The sequence below is a fragment of the Onthophagus taurus genome, chromosome 7, assembly GCF_036711975.1.
Source record: "Onthophagus taurus isolate NC chromosome 7, IU_Otau_3.0, whole genome shotgun sequence".
Classification (NCBI taxonomy): Eukaryota; Metazoa; Arthropoda; class Insecta; order Coleoptera; family Scarabaeidae; genus Onthophagus; species Onthophagus taurus.
The window spans coordinates 2,879,075-2,902,084 of NC_091972.1; the positions used below are offsets into that span (position 1 = coordinate 2,879,075).

The 23,010-nt window shown below is 30.1% G+C and overlaps 1 protein-coding gene and 1 long non-coding RNA gene across 4 annotated transcripts in view; one reads left to right on the plus strand and one right to left on the minus strand.

Moving 5' to 3' along the window:
* Window positions 1-23,010, minus strand: part of LOC111424450 (Secreted Wg-interacting molecule) — a 42,776-nt gene extending 19,766 nt beyond the window's left edge. The window contains exon 1 of one of the 3 annotated variants that reach the window (XM_023057983.2): window positions 22,852-23,010. The gene's annotated coding sequence lies outside the window, so the exon portion shown is untranslated. The other 2 variants (XM_023057984.2, XM_023057982.2) reach the window with 2 other exon arrangements.
* Window positions 1,254-1,804, plus strand: LOC139430408 (uncharacterized). Its single transcript, XR_011640896.1, has 2 exons — window positions 1,254-1,452; window positions 1,510-1,804. It is a non-coding gene; the product is annotated as an uncharacterized lncRNA (long non-coding RNA).

The window sequence follows — 23,010 nt, forward strand, 5'->3', positions numbered from 1 at the left end:
ATACAGTCAATATGATTCTGTCAAAATTTCGTATTAATTTTGGTTTATAGATTTGACAGCTTCTTCTTTAACAATTTTTTCCTGGAAATTTCAATAACATTATGTGATAGTTTTTATATCATATCATAAACTAGAATCTTTAAGCTTAAATTTGACATACATATCATATTATAATTCTTAAAAATACAGTAGATATGATTTATTGCAAATTTTGTATTTATAAATTTGGCAATTTCTTCTTTATCAATTTTTTTCTGGAAATTTCAATAATATTGTGTTATAGTTTTTATATCATATCATAAACTAGACTCTTTTAGCTTCAATTTAACATACATATCATATCATAATTCTTAAAAATACAGTAGATATGATTTATTGCAAATTTTGTATTTTTTAATTTATAAATTTGGCAATTTCTTCTTTAACAATTTTTTTCTGGAAATTTCAATAATATTATCGTATAGTTTTTATATCATATCATAAACTAGAATCATTAAGCTTCAATTTAACATACATATCATATTATGATTCTTAAAAATACAGTAGATATGATTTATTGCAAATTTTGTATTTTTTAATTTATAAATTTGGCAATTTCTTCTTTAACAATTTTTTTCTGGAAATTTCAATAATATTCTCTTATAGTTTTTATATCATATCATAAACTAGACTCTTTTAGCTTCAATTTCACATACATATCATATCATGATTCTTAAAGATACAGTCAATATGATTCTGTCAAAATTTCGTATTAATTTTGGTTTATAGATTTGACAACTTCTTCTTTAAGAATTTTTTCCTGGAAATTTCAATAACATTATGTGATAGTTTTTATATCATATCATAAACTAGACTCCTTTAGCTTCAATTTAACATACATATCATATTATAATCCTTAAAAATACAGTAGATATGATTTATTCCAAATTTTGTATTTTTTAATTTATAAATTTGGCAATTTCCTCTTTAACAATTTTTTCCTGGAAATTTCAATAATATTATCTGATAGTTTTTATATCATATCATAAACTAGACTCTTTTAGCTTCAATTTAACATACATATCATATCATAATTCTTAAAAATACAGTAGATATGATTTAATGCAAATTTTGTATTTTTTAATTTATAAATTTGGCAATTTTTTCCTGGAAATTTCAATAATATTGTCTTATAATTTTTATGTCATATCATAAACTAGATTTGTATATATTCTAGTATCAACAATAATAAAAATAAAAGTAAAATTGCTGACATAATTTTTTGTTACAATTTAATGCTTGGATTTTGATACGAGTCGCATTCCACCGAAAAAAAAATTTGTACACAATGCGATGCTGGCACATTCTTATCGACCCACTAAACAAACACGGTGTATGCGTTTCGTATCTTGGGACTTGTATTTACTTATAAGATACAGGCGAAGAATATACGATAAGCACAATGGATCCCAAGTAAGAAATTTTTATAATGTTAGTTAATATTCCTAAAAATAAATGTTCAACCTCAAGGTTAAATTTGTTTTTTTGACGATAATCAAAACAAATGGAAAATAGAAGATTATTTATAAAAGATTTCATTCATTGTCCGTAACTCAGCGTTGTATAAATATTTTTGAAGATAACATGTATCGATTCTGAAACAGGTTCCCTTTGGTATACGTTACAAAGTATTAGAATAAACAATATCAGTGGTGAGATTGTAAATAATAAAATGCGATAAAATAAATTGTATTGGTCAATAAAATGGTGTGCCAAAAAAAGTGGTAATTACTTAAGGAAATAATAAAATTATTGAAGAACATAATCCATAATAAAATTATTTATAACCATTATCTTATTTTTATTAAGTAATCAATCATTTCACATTTTATTAGCTACGTCAAAGTACGAAAAATGAGTGTTATAACAAAAAAAATAAATGAAGCATAAAAACCTTCTTATGTAGAAAGTTATCAAAAACATCTGATTAGTATTTGGTATCAAAAAAAAATTAAATAAACCCATTAGATAAATTGATTATTTAGATATGAATCATTAAATTAAAAAAAAAGTACTCACATTTAAAATAAATGTTTATTTTCTTTCGTAGAATTTCTTTTTTTATTTTTGAGTTGGCCGCAACAACACGAAGAAGATTCAATTCGAAGTCAATTCAAAACACCGCCAAAAGACTTTATATACGCGCTTATTAATGTGGAGTGAAGTTTTCGCGCAATCGTCGCAACGCGAATTGTCCGTTTCAAAAAATGAAAAAGTAAATGGGAAAATAAAATAAAAAAGTGAACCCGCTGAAGAAGATGCACTCATCGGCGACGACGGCAACGCTATTAAAAGAATTTGGCGTTGGACGGCACAAAAACGCACGCCAAAAAACTGTTATCGGGGGACCCCGACGTCAGAATGTCGAATATACGAATGAACTCACACTGTGCCGTGGTGTTGATTCTCTGGATCCGACCGTCCACCTTTTGCCGACGACGACGACCAACAAATGTGAACAGAGTTAACTTTCCTCTATCACAAACGAAACGAAACGAAGCTACAACGAATCATAGTTCTAACGTTCCCCCTAATTTTTAAAAGAAATAGAAGGGGAGTTAAAAAAATAATCATAAGATCATTTTTTTTATCGTTGCTAAGATTTATTTAAGTGTTAATACAAAATATTAATAATCTCAATATTAAAGAAAATAACTAAAGATATCGCAATCAAACAGGCATGGAAAGAGGTAATTGGGAATTTGCAATATTGGTCTAAAAGTTTCTGTCCTTCACAACTTCTAAAAGGAAACTTCCACCGGAATGGTTGCTTGGGTTAAGTTCCTCTATTTATTACAGGTATAATGAAATAACCAGGAGATAGAAGAAAGGGGACTTAGTGGGGGAGACTGCTTAGACAAAAGGGAGAGGAGTCTACAGATTGTCGACTTTGAAGGAGTTCTATGTAGGCCAAAGACCGAACTTTAAATGTTGCATAAAAAACACAAAAAGGATGTTAGATTGGCAAAATTCAAGCTGTCAGCAGATGCAAAGGATAGTCAGAGAGAACATTTTCATAAAATAGAATATATGACAAAGATATTTTCTTGGAACAGTCTCAAGTAATGGCCATCTTTAGTGTTATCTTTAGAATTAGTATCTCTTTTAGGTGTTGGACACGTATTGTAACAATTCCAATACGATATATAAAATCTCTTGTTGCAGTTTCGTCTAGTTTTCTTCTCTTTGCTTGTAATTCATAATCACATTCATTACTAACGGAACTGTTACTGTTATCACTTTCTATTATCAATTAAAGTATCCTTTTTTTAATGCAAAAAGCAGTTTTGAAAAATCGTTTTTAGTTTTTGAGTAATAAATGTTTGAATGATCTATAATTTTTTCGAATTTTGCAATTTTTGCCGATTAAGTTTTAAAAATTCGTATAAAATCCAGTTCTTGAAATATGAGTTTAAAAATTTTCCAAAGTGTTAAAAAAAGTGTCTTCTTTCCAATGAACCAACCCGTTTTGAACAATAACTTTTAGTTTTTGAGAAAACAATATTTGAAGTTTTGATCAAATTTTCGATATTGCAATTTTCATCGATAATTGTCAAAATTCGTTATAAAATTAATTTCTTGAAGGATCCTTGTGGAAATATCACCAATTATTAATTAAAGTATCCTCTTTTTAATGCAAAAAGCCGTTTTGGAAATTCACTTTTAGTTCTTGAGAAATAAATTTTTGAAATAATCGAAAATTTTTTCGAATTTTGCAATTTTCACCGATTAAGATTTAAAAATTCGTATAAAATCGATTTTTTGGAACAGGAGTATGAAAATTTCTCAAAATGTTAATAAAAGTGTCCTCTTTCCAATGAACCAACCCGTTTTGAAAGTAATTTTTAGTTTTTGAGAAAACAATATTTGAAGTTTTGATAAAATTTTCGATGTTGCAATTTTCATCGATAACTGTCAAAATTCGCTATAAAATTAATTTCTTGAAGGATTCGTGTGAAAATATCACCAATTATTAATTAAAGTATCCTCTTTTTAATGCAAAAAACCGTTTTAGAAAATCACTTTTAGTTCTTGAAAAATAAATTTTTGAAATAATCGAAACGTTTTTCGAATTTCGTAATTTTTGCCAATTAAGTTTTAAAAATTCGTATAAAATTTATTTCTTGGAATATGAGTATGAAAATTTCACAAAGTGTTAATAAAAGTGTCTTCTTTCCAATGAATCAATCCGTTTTGAACAATAACTTTTAGTGTTTGAGAAAACAATATTTGAAGTTTTGATAAAATTTTCGATGTTGCAATTTTCATCGATAACTTGCAAAATTCGCTATAAAATTAATTTCTTGAAGGATCCGTGTGGAAATATCACCAATTATTAACTAAAGTATCCTCTTTTTAATGCAACAAGCCGTTTTGAAAAATCACTTTTAGTTCTTGAGAAATAAATTTTTGAAATTATCTAAAATTTTTTCGAATTTTGCAATTTTCGCCATTTAAATTTTAAAAATTCGTATAAAATCCATTTCTTGGAATATGAGTTTGAAAATTTTCCAAAGTGTTAAAAAAAGTGTCTTCTTTCCAATGAACCAACCCGTTTTGAAAAATAGCTTTTAGTTTTTGAGAAAATAATATGTGAAGTTCTGATAAAATTTTCGATGTTGCAATTTTTATCGATAACTTACAAAATTCGCTATAAAATTAATTTCTTGAAGGATTCGTGTGGAAATATCACCAATTATTAATTAAAGTATCCTCTTTTTAATGCAAAAAGTCGTTTTGGAAAATCACTTTTAGTTCTTTAGAAATAAATTTTTGAAATAATCGATAATTTTTTCGAATTTTGCAATTTTCGCCGATTAAGTTTTAAAAATTCGTATAAAATCCAGTTCTTGGAATATGAGCTTGGAAATTTTTCCAAAGTGTTAATAAGAGTGTCTCTTTTTAATGAACCAACACGTTTTGAAAAATAGCTTTTAGTTTTTGAGAAAACAATATTTGAAGTTTTGATAAAATTTTCGATTTTGCAATTTTCATCGATAACTGTCAAAATTCGCTATAAAATTAATTTCTTGAAGGATGCTTGTGAAAATAGCACCAATTATTAATTAAAGTATCCTCTTTTTAATGCAACAAGCCGTTTTGAAAAATCACTTTTAGTTCTTGACAAATAAATTTTTGAAATAATCGATATTTTTTTCGAATTTTGCAATTTTCGCCGATTACGTTTTAAAAATTCGTATAAAATCCAGTTTTTAGAATATGAGTATGAAAATTTTCCAAAGTGTTAATAAAGTGTCTTCTTTCCAATGAACCAACGCGTTTTGAAAAATAACTTTTAGTTTTTGAGAAAACAATATTTGAAGTTTTGGTAAAATTTTCGATGTTGCAATTTTCATCGATAACTGTCAATATTTGCTATAAAATTAATTTCTTGAAGGATCCTTCTGAAAATATCACCAATTATTAATTAAAGTATCCTCTTTTTAATGCAACAAGCCGCTTTGAAAAATCACTTTTAGTTCTTGAGAAATAAATTTTTGAAATAATTAACAATTTTTTCGAATTTTGGAATTTTCGCCGATTAAGTTTTAAAAATTCGTATAAAATCCATTTCTTGGAATATGAGTTTGAAAATTTCCCAAAGTGTTAATAAGAGTGTCTCTTTTCAATGAACCAACACGTTTTGAAAAATAGCTTTTAGTTTTTGAGAAAACAATATTTGAAGTTTTGATAAAATTTTCGATGTTGCAATTTTCATTGATAATTTTCAAAATTCGCTATAAAATTAATTTCTTGAAGGATCCTTGTGAAAATATCACCAATTATTAATTATAGGATCCTCTTTTTAGAGTTGCTTCGTTAGTTAAATCAGCATCAAAGCTTTCTTATTAATGTCATTTTTATTCAAATATCACTTCAGAAATGTATCAGAATTTATAACCATAATATTCCATCACTACTAATTTGATACTTAACTACTTATATGACCATTAAAGATTCCTGTTCTTGAAAATATAAATATATTATTAATTTTTTTGCAGGAAATATTTATTAAAAATATTTAAATCCGCAATTTTCATTAAAACAAAATATATTTCAAATGAAGCTTTTGATATGGTTCAAGGGAATCATAAAATTTTAAAATTTTTGTCAACATAAATATGTTAACAGTGGTTATAAAGTAAACTTTTACTGCATCGTTCGATTTATGTGTTATTCGTGGGGGGTAACTGGAACGTTTTGATCTAATTTTGAAACTTACTAAAAAATTCGTTTCTCTTTGAGTCAGTTTTATTTTGTGCCAGCAAAAAAAAAATAGTTTGCGTTTTTTATTTTTGTAAGTTATATCAGTTGAGATAATGGAAAAAAGTAATATCTGTACAGATTTTGAGATGTATCACGGATTTTATTTAACATCAAAATAAATTTTACGCATCTATTTTAATCTTTGTAACTTTATTTTATAACCCTTTCTTCTTTTGAAACCAAAACAAATTCCAATAAAATTTTCTACATAGTTTTTGATCTTCTTTTCATTCTAATTATAGATAAAATCCTTGAAGCATTATTAACACTTAAAACCTCACCAGATCTCGATGCATTCTTCCGTTGGAGATCGCGCAAATAATCGTGGTTTTGTTAAAAACGTGGAGCGTTGGTCACGTGCCTTTCATTAGTATTAAATGGAGCGTGAAGATATCCAGCTGGTATATAATCCGAATAGTGAGATCGTCGTAGTCTTCGGGAACGAGGGAATTCCTTGCTTCCCGATTCGATTAATTCCGCGTTAATTAGTTAGACGAGAAAGAGAGAAATTCCGTTAGGTACCGTTACTGTGCCTTTGAAACTAACAAGGATTTGCCAAACGTCGCGTCGTCAAAGAGGATTAAATCGCAATTTCGTTCTGTTAATTAACCAACTTAGGTTTTGTTCAAGTTTACTTGGCGCCTACAAACCTTTTAATGATCATCAATTGGTTAGAAGAGAAATAAGGAAGTTTATTCTTTGAAATAATGTTGTTCTTTTTTATTGCAAAATATGTAATTATTTTGAGAAGTTTAAAGTATTTTTATATTTTGGCCCGGTTTATACAAAAAAAAATTTATGACTAATTCAAAATTCCTTTGGTCTTCGCGTTTCCAATTAGAAATTTGGAACGCGTACATTTTCGTTTTCGTAATACCTGCGAACGTCATCGTGCTCGGTTTTGAATAGAAACAAGTGGTAAGACTGCTCGCGTTCATAAACCATACGGCTTGTTCGGTTTGCTGTTTTGAATGCCGAGCGAAATTAGTTGTTGTCCATTCGGAATGCCAAAAATTTTTATATCACGTTGTGTTCTATTTACTAAAACCGAAGATTTATGGGTGACACTTTGAGTTTGTCAATTCAATTTAAATTAGGACAGGGTTAACTCTGTTGAAAACATGGAAAATTCTTTAAAGTTCGTTTTTTTGCAATCTTATTCCCTACCTTTTAAACTTACATAAACGATGTGACCTTTTAATTTGATAAAATCACACCGATTTACGAACGACATTTAACAACAATCTCTTTAGAATCTTAGATAAATTTGATTCGTTTATTTTTTGATTAACCTTCTTTTAGCATTATAACGATTTTTATTTCAATCTCGAAATATTGATTTTGCAAGAAATCTTTTGTGGGGTTTCGAATGAAAGGAAAACCGTTGTTGGTCAAAAGCTCGGAGCCGGCGCCAGAACCCGTCAAATTCCCAATTCAATTAATTACGTGACGGTCAATGTTGCGTCGCGCTCGAATCGACAAAAAGCCAGGTCAATGTGGTCCCAATTGCGGTTCGATTCGGTTCTCGGTCTCTTAATTGGCAAAACTCCGAGACTATGTCGACCAAAACAGCACTCTCATATACCACTCTATATTCATATTTAACACTTTACAAGAGCAAATTTTGTTTGCGTCGATGACCTAATTTGGTCGGCATTCGGACGTTCTGCAATTACCCAATCTATATTTACAAACAGTTATTGACATAATTATCAGTTCTTTTATTTGAATAAAAATTTAAAAGATAATTTTTTGTTCATAATTAACAAGATTTCCTGTTAACACAATGAAGGTTAAAACAGAATTCTTCGTTGAATGCATCTTTCTTGTTGATGTTGTTCTTGTGGCGATAAGTTTCCATATCTTTTCTGTTCTTAAAGATGACTAGTGATGGACCACACATTATGGTTATAATTTCTTTTGCATTTCTGAAGTGATACCCTACATTGCCACATTATTGCGATATATGAATAAAAATGAAATTAATAAGAAAGCTGATAAGACTTAGATCAAAGATACAAAATGAACTTTTTTGATGGTGATTTAACTAATGAAGCAACTTTAAAAAGAGGATACTTTAATTAATAATTGGCGATATTTCCATAAGGATCCTTCAAGAAATGAATTTTATAGCGAATTTTGAAAGTTATCGATGAAAATTGCAACATCGAAAATTTCATCAAAACTTCAAATATTGTTTTCTCAAAAACTAAAAGCTATTTTTCAAAACAGATTGGTTCATTGGAAAGAAGACACTTTTATTAACACTTTGGGAAATTTTCATACTCATATTCCAAGAACTAGATTTTATACGAATTTTTAAAACTTAATCGGCGAAAATTGCAAAATTCGAAAAAATTGTCGATTATTTCAAAAATTGATTTCTCAAGAACTGAAAGTGATTTTTCAAAACGGCTTTTTGCATTAAAAAGAGGACACTTTAATTAATAATTGGTAATATTTTCACAAGGATCCTTCAAGAAATTAATTTTATAGCAAATTTTACAAGTTATCGATGAAAATTGCAACATCGAAAATTTCATCAAAACTTCAAATATTGTTTTCTCAAAAACTAAAAGCTATTTTTCAAAACGGGTTGGTTCATTGGAAAGAAGACACTTTTATTAACGCTTTGGGAAATTTTCATACTCATATTCCAAGAACTGGATTTTATACAAATTTTTAAAACTTAATCGGCGAAAATTGCAAGATTCGAAAAAATAGTCGATCATTTCAAAAATTTATTTCTCAAGAACTGAAAGTGATTTTTCAAAACGGCTTTTGCATTAAAAAGAGGATACTTTAATTAATAATTGGTGATATTTCCACAAGGACCCTTCAAGAAATTAATTTTATAGCGAATTTTGAAAATTATCTATGAAAATTGCAACATCGAAAATTTCATCTAAACTTCAAGTATTGTTTTTTCAAAAACTGAAAGTTATTTTTCAAAACGGGTTGGTTCATTGGAAAGAGGACAGTTTTATTAACACTTTGGGACATTTTCAAACTCTTATTCCAAGAAATGAATTTTATACGAATTTTTAAAACTTAATCGGCGAAAATTGCAAAATTCGAAAAAAATTTCGATTATTTCAAAAATTTATTTCTCAAAAACTAAAAGCGATTTTTCAAAACTGCTTGTTACATTAAAAAGAGGAGACTTTTATTAATAATTGGTGATATTTCCACAAGGATCCTTCAAGAAATTAATTTTATAGCGAATTTTGAAAATTATCGATGAAAATTACAACATCGAAAATTTGATCAAAACTTCAAATATTGTTTTCTCAAAAACTAAAAGCTATTTTTCAAAACGGGTTGGTTCATTGGAAAGAAGACATTTTTATTAACACTTTGGAAAATTTTCAGGCTCATATTCCAAGAAATCGATTTTATACGAATTTTTAAAACTTAATCGGCGAAAATTGCAAAATTCTAAAAAATTGTCCATCATTTCAAAAATTTATTTCTGGAAAACTAAAAGCGATTTTTCAAAACTGCTTGTTATATTAAAAAGAGGAGACTTTAATTAATAATTGGTGATATTTTCACAAGGAACCTTCAAGAAATTAATTGTATAGCGAATTTTGAAAGTTATCGATGAAAATTGCAACATCGAAAATTTTATCAAAACTTCAAATATTGTTTTCTCAAAAATTAAAAGCTATTTTTCAAAACGGGTTGGTTCATTGGAAAAAAGACACTTTTATTAACACTTTGGGAAATTTTCATACTCATATTCCAAAAACTGGATTTTATACGAATTTTTAAAATTTAATCGGCGAAAATTGCAAAATTCTAAAAAATTAACGATTATTTCAAAAATTTATTTCTCAAGAACTGAAAGTGATTTTTCAAAACGGCTTGTTGCATTAAAAAGAGGACACTTTAATTAATAATTGGTAATATTTTCACAAGGATCCTTCAAGGAATGAATTTTATAGCGAATTTTGAAAGTTATCGATAAAAATTGCAACATCGAAAATTTCATCAAAACTACAAATATTGTTTTCTCAAAAACTAAAAGCTATTTTTCAAAACGGGTTGGTTCATTGGAAAGAAGACACTTTTATTAGCGCTTTGGGAAATTTTCATACTCATATTCCAAGAACTGGATTTTATACGAATTTTTAAAACTTAATCGGCGAAAATTGCAAGATTCGAAAAAATAGTCGATCATTTCAAAAATTTATTTCTCAAGAACTGAAAGTGATTTTTCAAAACGGCTTTTTGCATTAAAAAGAGGATACTTTAATTAATAGTTGGTGATATTTCCACAAGGACCCTTCAAGAAATTAATTTTATAGCGAATTTTGAAAATTATCTATGAAAATTGCAACATCGAAAATTTCATCTAAACTTCAAGTATTGTTTTTTCAAAAACTGAAAGTTATTTTTCAAAACGGGTTGGTTCATTGGAAAGAGGACAGTTTTATTAACACTTTGGGACATTTTCAAATTATTATTCCAAGAAATGAATTTTATACGAATTTTTAAAACTTAATCGGCGAAAATTGCAAAATTCGAAAAAATTTTCGATTATTTCAAAAATTTATTTCTCAAAAACTAAAAGCGATTTTTCAAAACTGCTTGTTACATTAAAAAGAGGAGACTTTAATTAATAATTGGCAATATTTCCACAAGGATCCTTCAAGAAATGAATTTTATAGCGAATTTTGAAAGTTATCGATGAAAATTGCAACATCGAAAATTTCATCAAAACTTCAAATATTGTTTTCTCAAAAACTAAAAGCTATTTTTCAAAACGGATTGGTTCATTGGAAAGAAGACACTTTTATTAACACTTTGGGAAATTTTCATACTCATATTCCAAAAACTAGATTTTATACGAATTTTGAAAACTTAATCGGCGAAAATTGCAAAATTCGTAAAAATTGTCGATCATTTCAAAAATTTATTGCTCAAAAACTAAAAGTTATTTTTCAAAACGGCTTGTTGCATTAAAAAGACGATACTTTGATTAATAATTGGTGAGATTTCCACAAGGATCCTTCAAGAAATGAATTTTATAGCGAATTTTGAAAATTATCGATGAAAATTGCAACATCGAAAATTTCATCAAAACTTCAAATATTGTTTTCTCAAAAACTAAAAGCTACTTTTCAAAACGGGTTGGTTCATTGGAAAGAAGACACTTTTATTAACACTTTGGGAAATTTTCATACTCATATTCCATGAACTGGATTTTATACGAATTTTTAAAACTTAATCGGCGAAAATTGCAAAATTCTAAAAAAATTATCGATTATTTCAAAAATTTATTTCTCAAGTACTAAAAGTGATTTTTCAAAACGGCTTGTTGCATTAAAAAGACGATACTTTGATTAATAATTGGTGAGATTTCCACAAGGATCCTTCAAGAAATGAATTTTATAGCGAATTTTGAAAATTATCGATGAAAATTGCAACATCGAAAATTTCATCAAAACTTCAAATATTGTTTTCTCAAAAACTAAAAGATATTTTTCAAAACGGGTTGGTTCATTAGAAAGAAGACACTTTTATTAACGCTTTGGGAACTTTTCATACTCATATTCCAAGAACTGGATTTTATACGAATTTTTAAAACTTAATCGGCGAAAATTGCAAGATTCGAAAAGATTTTCGATTATTTCAAAAATTTATTTCTCAAAAACTAAAAGCGATTATTCAAAACGGCTTTTTGCATTAAAAAGAGGATACTTTAATTAATAATTGGTGATATTTCCACAAGGACCCTTCAAGAAATTAATTTTATAGCGAATTTTGAAAATTATCGATGAAAATTGCAACATCGAAAATTTTATCAAAACTTCAAATATTGTTTTTTCAAAAACTAAAAGTTATTTTTTAAAACGGGTTGGTTCATTGGAAAGAAGACACTTTTATTAACACTTTGGGAATTTTTCAGACTCATATTCCAAGAAATGGATTTTATACGAATTTTTAAAACTTAATCGGCGAAAATTGCAAAATTCGAAAAAATTGACGATCATTTCAAAAATTTATTTCTCAAGAACTGAAAGTGATTTTTCAAAACGGCTTTTTGCATTAAAAAGAGGATTAATTAATAATTGGTGATATTTTCACAAGGATGTTTGTAAAGACTTGCACCACAAGTAGCTACTCTCCCCTGCCTCGGATTCTAAATAACAGATTAGTATTTAAAAAAAAACGGGTTTTTTGATGACAAAATACTCTCCTCTCTCTCAACAACATAGCTGTTTCGGCTTCTAAATGTCAAGTTAGTATTGCAAAAACCATTAGTGTTTGTTTGTAAACACGTATTCCACAAAAACTCTCTCCTGCCTCGACTGCAACGCAACCTCAGCTTCTAAGTAAGACATTAAAATGCAAAATTTTTGATATTCTAATGCTCTCTTCTGCCTCGGCTTCTAACTGTCATATACGGCTGCTTGAAGCCCTACTCGGTCTCACACCACTTCATTTATATACAGTGCCCGCCAAAAAGTCAGCACAACCCGTTTTATTTCTGTTCCATTGCATCTACATTTCTGAAATTTAGTTTATATGGGAGGTTCATATCGACCTTTCGATCTAAAGTATTTTCAAGATGGTGGCCAAAACGTTGATGCAATGGGATAGAAATAAAACTGGTGTTGCTGACTTTTTGGCGAACACTGTATACAAAAGGAGGCCTTATCACTGAAAACATGCTCTTCACTCAAGCTGATGCGGAGTAACCTCAGAGAACACCCCGAAATCTTCAAGGACCCATGTCTAAATTACTTGATTGAAATTAAAACGGACCTTATACCGACAGAATACAATTTCGATCAGCCATATAAGGTTATATTTAGAAGAAGGGATGATTGATAATATTAGATTAAGTTGTGAAATGAAGCTAAAACCAAGTTTAGACATACGGGCAGGCCAGCTCATTGGGAATATTATATGACCCTTCGTAATCTTACTACTGCAGCTATAAGAAATGAAAAGCGAGCTTATTTTGGTTCTATTGCTGGTACGGACAATACCAAACAGATGTGGAATAACTTGAAAATTTTGAACTTAAAACCAATTAAAACATCTTGTCTACCTTTACATTTAAAACATCCTGATCAGATTAATGATTATTTTGTAGGCAGTGTAAATGACATTATTAAAGATTTGAGTTTTCATTTAAGACTGTGGAAATCCCTCTGGTTTCTGATGGAATTTCCATTGAGATAATCAAACTGAGTTGCCCCACCATTTTGCCATATTTGACCCACATACTGATTTGTTGTTTAGTTGACCATGAATGAAACGCGCAGAGGTTATTCCTCTGATCAAAAAGGATAACCCACGAGAGTATAGTGACTTGCGACCAATAAGTATTCTCCATGTTCTTTCTAAAGTTTTAGAGAAGGTTATGAAGGCTCAATTGGTGGAGTATATGGAGACCAATAGTTTGCTCCCTTCAGAACAATCGGGTTTTCGATGTGGGTATAGTTGCACAACATCAATTTAAATCTAACTGATGGTACATTGTCCGCTGTTGATGTGGGGGAAAGTACTGCTGTGATTTTTTTAGTCTACTCAAAAGTATTTGACACTGTTAACCACACCATTTTGAGCAAACACTTCGTTATCTGGATTTTAGTGAAGGCACAGAAACAATATTGAGTATCTTAGTGAGTCTGGTGAACTCGCACTGTGTAATTGTGTTCCCCAAGGATCTGTACTGGGACCTATTTTGTTTCTAAAAAGAAGAGCCCTTGCCTGGTACACGGATGCTTCAAAAGACAGTTGGATCCGGAGTAGGTATGAGCATTAGTGGACCAAATAGCTGCATTAAATTACCCTTCATCTCCTTCATCTACTTGCTATAAACTTCTGCTCCGCTTTGAACGTACAAAAGGGACAGAAAGGGGCAATGATGTTACTCTATCCAGGTCATAGAGACATTGAGGGCAATGAGAAGGCGGACAAACTGGCCAAAGAGGCAGCGAAAACGCCCTTCATTGGACCCCAACCTGGTTGTGGACTACAAAAATGCCACCTAAAATAAGTAATCAACAGTTGGGAGACCTCAAAGGTAGTTTTATGCCGGAAAGAACTTTCAGGTCACAGACAAGCGAAGAATATGATAACTCCCTCTCAAAACAAAACCAAAGAGGTTTTATGCCTCAGCAAAGGGGATCTAAGAAAGCTCTCAGGATTCCTGACCAGCCATGTGTCCCTAAAATACCACCTCTTCCACATTGGACAAACTGAGGATCAAACTTGTCGACTTTGCAACAACGAATCAGAAACTGCTGAACATACAGGGTGATTCATTAGCTGTATGACAAACTTTGGCAGATGAAAGGTGATGCGATTCTAAGGAAAAAATGTTATATGAATATGGGTCCGATTCATTTTGGTTAAAGAGTTACAAGCCTTTGAAAATTTTACACAGTTTAATAGGCAAATGAAAATGTAACATAAAAAATAAGTTTAAAAATTACAAAAATTGTTCGAAATGTCCGCCTTCAGCTTGAATGCACGCCTCACATCGACGAAGTAAAGATTCTATCACACGACGTATGATATTTGTATCATTCCGTATGCTATTAGCTGCATCTTGAATTCTGTCCAGTAGTTGCTGACGGGTAGTAATTTCTACATGGTACACAAGCTGCTTCATGTGTCCCCAGAAATAATAATCCAGCGGATTTAGATCTGGGGATCTCCGTTGCCAATCCATTTGTTTGGAAAATGTTCATGTAACCAAGCGATGACTTCTCTTCCTCGATGTGGTGGTGCACCATTGTGCTGATACCACATATTTTGAACGATGTTAAGTAGTACGTCGTCGATAAAATTGAAAAAGTTATGTCCCAAGAAATTTCTGTACATATTTGCATTTAAGCGTTCATTTATCACCCATACAGGTAGCAAAGAATTGTTAAAAATGCCACCCCAAACGTTTACACTAAATCATTGCTGAAATCTTCCTGGTCTAATTGCATGTGGATTTTGCAAGGACCACACATGTTCGTTATGATAATTATTTATGCCGTCCCTAGTGAAACACGCTTCATCAGACCACAGAACTTGGGAAATGAAGTTATTATTTTGAGCATGTTGCTGAATAATCCAGTGGCAAAATGCTAAGCGTTGCTCAGTATCTCCAGGATGTAATGCTTGAACATTTTGATGGAGCGGGGTTACCTGTTTCTCTCAGTCTGCGAAATGATGCACTAACCACTGTATGGGCAGGTTGATGTCTATTTGGAAATCTACGAAGGTATTCTCTTGCTGCTTGCCGAGCGTTTCCGTTACAAAGCCCGTATACAAAAATAATATCTGCATATTCTTCAGTCGTAAACACATGCATTTTCGTTTTCGATCAAAACTCTGACAATTTTAAACTTTGAAACACACAGAATAGAGTAAATTGAAATGTTTGACATAAAGAACTCAGTTTTGTTATCACAGATAACTCTGTATTTGTGTTTCATAATTATTATTGCGATTGTTGCAAATCTTTACTTCGTTGATGTGAAGTGTGCATTCAAGCTGAAGGCGGACATTTCGAACAATTTTGTAATTTTTAAACTTATTTTTTATGTTACATTTTCATTTGCCTATTAAACTGTGTAAAATTTTCAAAGGCTTGTAACTCTTTAACCAAAATGAATCGGACCCATATTCATATAACATTTTTTCCTTAGAATCGCATCACCTTTCATCTGCCAAAGTTTGTCATAGAGCTAATGAATCACCCTGTATATTGCGTAAGAGCGTTGCCAGAGGCCGCCTAAAACAGAAAATTTTCAATAAAGCTCTTTTGACACCTACTGACATAAAGGAACAAGGCCTTGGAGCAATACTAAGGTTCATTAAGGACCTACATTTGCCCTAAACTTTCTCTTCTCTCTCTTAAGAGTGTGTAGCACAAGTATCCTTCCCTGACTCGGCTGCATAGCAGCCTCGACTTCCAAGTAACACATTTGTATTTAAAGATAGCAATTTTTGATGTCCTAATACTCTATTCTGCCTCAGCAGCATAGCTGCCTCGACTTGTAAGTATCAAATTAGTATTGCAAAAATCATTACAATTTTTTGTGAATCCTTGTACCACAAGTACCCTCACCTACTTCGGCTGCATAGCAACCTCGGCTTCTAAGTACCTATATACCTATATTGTATTTAAAAAAAGAGTAAGTTTTAGGAATTTATAAGTGGTTTGGTCAACAATTGAACTAAATAGTTATAAAATAGAATATTTGTTTCGTAAGTTTAAAACGTTCGTGTATTAATAAAAAGTGTTATGCCAACAAAACGAATAAAATTATAAGGCAGTGATTTACGAGCTTGAATGAAACGGACAACCTGACGTTGACGACCCACGCAAGATGTTTGGTCACTAATAATATTTAAATGCATCAATCAATCACCTGTATAACACACGTTGGCTAGCGTTTGCATAAAGTAAACGAACGAAATTACCAGCTGAATGACGAAGATGACTTTTGGCGTATGTAATAAAATTCAACTTGAAATTATAAAAGTGATGTCATTGAATTTTTCACGGGTAACGCAATTGAATTTAATCATTTAGCAATTCGAATCGTAAAGATCTTACTCATAAACGGTTTCCCCGTGTGTGATATTTGTATGCATTATTTTTAACATATCAAGGACTTCGAGATATAAACACCGTTAAATTCAATTGTGCGTGATAACATTAACGATTTCTGACGGGTTTTATTGATTTTAAGAAATACAAATAAGACGTTGATTTTTAAATTAAACAAAACAAAAAATATTTGGCCATGAACTAAGATTTAAAATTGTTCATGACACTGAAATTTATACAAAAAAAGTCCTTTAGGTATACAAATAAACGATCATTAAAGTGGCAAACACTGTGGTTGTTAAGTGTTTGAATCACTGTTTTAAAACCGTTCCTAACTTGTTCACATTCTAGCTCAAGGTAAGTACTTAGATTTTTTTTTTGTAAATTTTTATTTTCTAAATAAAACAATAACAATTACCCGATTGATTATTTTTTGCGATAAAATTTCTATTAACAGCCTCATTAATTGCGTTTACCTTATTCAAAAAAAGTAAAGTTTTTAATTAACTCCGTGTAATGCATATCAGAAAGGAAATAAATCTAATGTAAGTATCGCTTAAGGGCTACCATATAAGTTATTAGGTATCGTTAAAAGTTAATTTTTTTCTTTTAACATTTGCTGCAATGATGACGTGAACAAACGTCGACCCGTAACTAATTTCGAACGTATTTGAAGCAAATCGTAAACGGTTCAATGTGGCTAACCGTGACCCAACACAACCGCAAAATAAATAAAGAAATAAATAAATGGTCGTTAAAAACTATGAACACACAACAATATACAATAAATAAAGAAATTTTCAATATGAACTAGAAACTTTCTTATTTTTTAATTAATTATTTTTTTAATTATGTTTCTTTTAACTCTGGTACAAATTTATTTATGAACTAATACTTGAAGATGTATTCATCCAGATTAAGAAGTGAATTGCAAATCGTTCTTTAAGTCATAGAATCTTAATTAATAATAATTTAATTTACCATCGCAGATAAATTCAGAACTTTCTACCTTCTGGATATGTCGTAGAATGGAAGATGAAGAATATACTTGAATTATCTCGAATCGGTATCGTTGGGATATTTGAAATGTGAGGCTACTCTTGGAGAGATACTACGTATTTCTGATGTACTTATTATGTTATTATTGTTGGTCGTGAGCAACCTCATCATTGTAACAATCCCAATACGATATATAAAATTTCTTGTTGCAGTTTCGTCTAGTTTTCTTCTCTTCGCTTCATCACATAGAATTGTCGCTGTTATCACTTTCGATCATTAGTTAAAGTATCCTCTTTTTAATGCAAAAAGCCGTTTTGAAAAATCACTTTCAGTTCTTGAGAAATAAATTTTTGAAATAATCGACAATGTTTTAGAATTTTGCAATTTTCGCCGATTAAGTTTTAAAAATTCGTATAAAATCCAGTTCTTGGAATATGAGTTTGAAAATTTCCCAAAGTGTTAATAAACGTGTCCTTTTTCCAATGAACCAACCCGTTTTAAAAAATAACTTTTAGTTTTTGAGAAAACAATATTTGAAGTTTTGATAAAATTTTCGATGTTGCAATTTTCATCGATAACTTTCAAAATTCACTATAAAATTAATTTCTTGAAGGATCCTTGTGGAAATATCACCAATTATTAATTAAAGTGTCCTCTTTTTAATGCAAAAAGCCGTTTTGAAAAATCACTTTTAGTTTTTGAGAAATAAATTTTTGAAATGATCGACAAGTTTTTCGAATTTTGCATTTTTTGCCGATTAAGTTTTTAAAATTCGTATAAAATCCATTTCTTGGAATATGAGTTTGAAAATCTCTCAAAGTGTTAATAAAAGTGTCCTCTTTACAATGAACCAACTCGTTTTGAAAAATAACTTTTAGTTTTTGAGAAAACAATATTTGAAGTTTTGATAAAATTTTCGATGTTGCAATTTTCATCGATAACTTTCAAAATCCGCTATAAAATTAATTTCTTGGAGGATCCTTGTGAAAATATCACCAAATATTACTTAAAGTATCCTCTTTTTAATGCAAAAAGCCGTTTAAAAAAATCATTTTTAGTTAGTGAGAAATAAATTTTTGAAATGATCGACTATTTTTTCGAATTTTGCAATTTGCGCCGATTACGTTTTAAAAATTCGTATAAAATCCATTTCTTGCAATATGAGTATGAAAATTTCCCAAAGTGTTAATAAAAGTGTCTTCTTTCCAATGAACCAACCCGTTTTGAAAAATAGCTTTTAGTTTTTGAGAAACCAATATTTGAAGTTTTGATGAAATTTTCGATGTTGCAATTTTCATCGATAACTTTCAAAATTCGCTATAAAATTCATTTCTTGAAGGATTCTTATGGAAATATTGCCAATTATTAATCAAAGTATCCCCTTTTTAATGCAACAAGCCGTTTTGAAAAATCACATTCAGTTCTTGAGAAATAAATTTTTGAAATGATCGACAATTTTTTCGAATTTTGCAATTTTTACCGATTAAGTTTTAAAAATTCGTATAAAATCCATTTCTTGGAATATGAGTATGAAAACTTCCCAAAGTGTTAATAAAAGTGTCCTCTTTCCAATGAACCAACCTGTTTTGAAAAATAACTTTTAATTTTTGAGAAAACAATATTTGAAGTTTTGATAAAATTTTCGATGTTGCAATTTTCACCGATAACTTTCAAAATTCGTTATAAAATTCATTTCTTGAAGGATCCTCGTGGAACTATCACCAATTATTAATTAAAGTATCCTCTTTTTAATGCAAAAAACCGTTTTGAAAAATCACTTTTAGTTCTTGAGAAATACATTTTTGAAATGATCGAAATTTTTTTCGAATTTTGCAATTTTTACCGATTAAGTTTTAAAAATTCGTATAAAATCCATTTCTTGGAATATGAGTATGAAAATTTCCCAAAGTGTTAATAAAAGTCTCCTCTTTCCAATGAACCAACCCGTTTTGAAAAATAACTTTTAATTTTTGAGAAAACAATATTTGAAGTTTTGATAAAATTTTCGATGTTGCAATTTTCATCGATAACTTTCAAAATTCGTTATAAAATTCATTTCTTGAAGGATCCTCGTGGAAATATCACCAATTATTAATTAAAGTATCCCCTTTTTAATGCAACAAGCCGTTTTGAAAAATCACTTTTAGTTTTTGAGAAATAAATTTTTGAAATGATCGACAATTTTTTCGAATTTTGCAATTTTCGCCGATTAAGTTTTAAAAATTCGTATAAAATCTAGTTCTTTTAATATAAGTATGAAAATTTCTCAAAGTGTTAATAAAAGTGTCTTCTTTCCAATGAACCAACCCGTTTTGAAAAATAACTTTTAGTTTTTGAGAAACCAATATTTGAAGTTCTGATGAAATTTTCGATGTTGCAATTTTCATCGATAACTTTCAAAATTCGCTATAAAATTCATTTCTAGAAGGATCCTTGTGGAAATATTGCCAATTATTAATTAAAGTATCCTTTTTTTAGAGTTGTTTCGTTAGTTAAATCAGCATCAAAAAAGTTTATTTTGTATCTTGAATCCAAATAAGTTGACATATCTTATCAGCTTTCTTATTAATTGCATTTTTATTCAAATATCGCAATAATGTGGCAATGTAGGGTATCACTTTAGAAATGCACCAGATATTATAACCATAATGGCCGGATAGATATGATGGATAACCAGATATATTATCCGGCCGAAGAGGATGCAAAATCACTAGTACAAAGTATTTTCAGACGTAATTTAGTGCATATTTCTTGGTCCCTTCTGATTTTGTGCAAGCCTAATAAATCTAAATTTTTGCCATTGATTTCCTCTTTTAATTCAATGAGGCGTTCGTCCGTGCTTAGGCTTTGCAAATTGTACATTGCGAATATATGAATTTTCTCATAAAATCTTCTTTCACCCAAGGTCTATAGAACATAAGGTTACCCAATGCCGATTCTCTTCCTCTGAGGGGCAAGGTGGATCAGTGACGTAGCTGGTTCTATGAACAACACAACACCATGCGAGGTTTAAATATTTTATATAGACTGTACCACAGTATAGGCACGTATAGGCTATCTTTTACTCTGACTGTATCGAACCAGTGACGTCAATCTGCGGGGTAATAATCGATACTACAGAGGCATAGGGAATTAGGTAACCTTATGTTCTACAGACCTTGCTTTCACCGATATTTTAGGTTAGGACCATGATATCGAGGCGCAGATTTCACTAGCTTGTTTGGGCTTCATTTTGCTGTTTCTTCGTGAAAAAAAAAGTTATACCAATAGATTTAACTTTTCTAAGAAAACTCATGGTAGGTTTTGTAGTCCAAGAGAAGCTCTTTTCATCGATACCAAGTCTATTAAAATCCGTTTAGCCATTTTGAAATTATTGGCATTTGTTTACAAACATTTTCCAACACCACTTTATTATTAGAGATAAGGCAAAAAGTAGTTTCACAAAAAAACTATAATTCATTTCAACTTTAAAAGGCATATATTTTTGTGTAATGTTAATGCAGTGTAATTCCTAAAAAAGACAACATTTTTCAATGGCGAAATGCCAGGAAAGAGTGAAAGAGAAAATAATTTCCAGGATTTTGTCTTAGCCACTTTAGTTATTAAATTTTTAACCGCAAGTCTCTACAATAAGTAGTTTCCGAGATACAGTACTTTGCACGCTTATTTGGCCATGTTGTACATTGCAATGTTCCTTAGGCAGCCTTTCCTGACCTGGAAATTCTTAATACTCTGTAATCATCAACAGGATTCGTCACTGCCATAACGAGGTGCTTCTGGTTTTGCGGAGACTGAGGGACTTTTCCTGCTGATGTACTCCGTGGTAAAATTCTTGGTCGTTTCATGCCATGTTGTCCAAACGGGTTGGCGAGTAGTTAGGGATGGGTCGATATAAAGATGAGTTTCTCCCAATATTGGGAAGTGAGACAGAATTACGGTCCTTTTCCGGAATCAGCTCTTCGAATAGGATTTTTAATCCAAATCAATCTCAACATTTCAAAAACAAACCTTGATATCTCAATCAATGAAAATTGATAAGATATTAATTTATTTGCGATTAATTAATTTCAACAGTCTGATAAAGATGTAATAATCATTACATTTTGCATTATTTGAGATATTGTTTTTATTATTATTTTTTACGGATGTTAATTCTATAAATAATTCTTTAATTTTTCAATTAGACTTTGATTGATTGCAAATTTATACTTATTATATTAAGTTCATGTAAGTAAGATGAGACTCGTGTATTTATTAGCTAAACAGATATGCAGCGAGATTTCTGTTTACACATAAAGTTAAACAAGACTTCAAATCCATAGCAGAAAGTGAAAATAATTTTAAAAGAAACTAGATAACCTAATCAAAATGATAATATTATGCGACTATGACCAAGTTGATGATGTAACTGAAAGAAATAGCACTATTAATTTTTATGGCATGCAAATGATGAGTATGACATTGGTTGTGATGAGAATTTTGCAATCTTTTTAAAATACCAAATCTGTCATTTTTTTAATTGATGTTTTGGTGGGACTTGTACACATTTTTGTTTGAAAAAAAAACACATATAGTGCGTATCAAAAGTAAATGTAATAAATTTTATGCTGGATGTTCTTGAATAAGTAGTAACGAGAGGAAATGCATTCGATACGCGTCGTCGCAAAAGAGAACGGTGGAGTTCCCTAAAAAAGTATTTGCATCCATTCGATTTGAATAGGTATAGGAAGCAAACAGTTGCCCCGCAGAATTCCTTACTGTTACAAGACTATTAAATGGAAATTCGTGACTGAATCGTATCATTTAGACATTAAATTATGCCCCGTGCAGTGGTTAACAGTACCGCGAAGCGGCAATCTCTTCGTAAAAGCCGCTCGTAACAACTTTATAAAACAGTTTCAAGACAAGAACACGGATTATTACAGATTATCGACACAAAACCTATTAAATTTGAAAAAAAATTATGTACATACCTTGACATAAAAAAATTATTAAAGCACAGCCTATTATTTTAGTAAATTGGTTTGGTTACTATTACACCCAGTTGCGATCCACAACTGAACGAAACTGTAATGTTACACAAATTCAAAGGTGCTCTTAACTGGGAGTAACAGCAGGTCGCCTATTGGAGC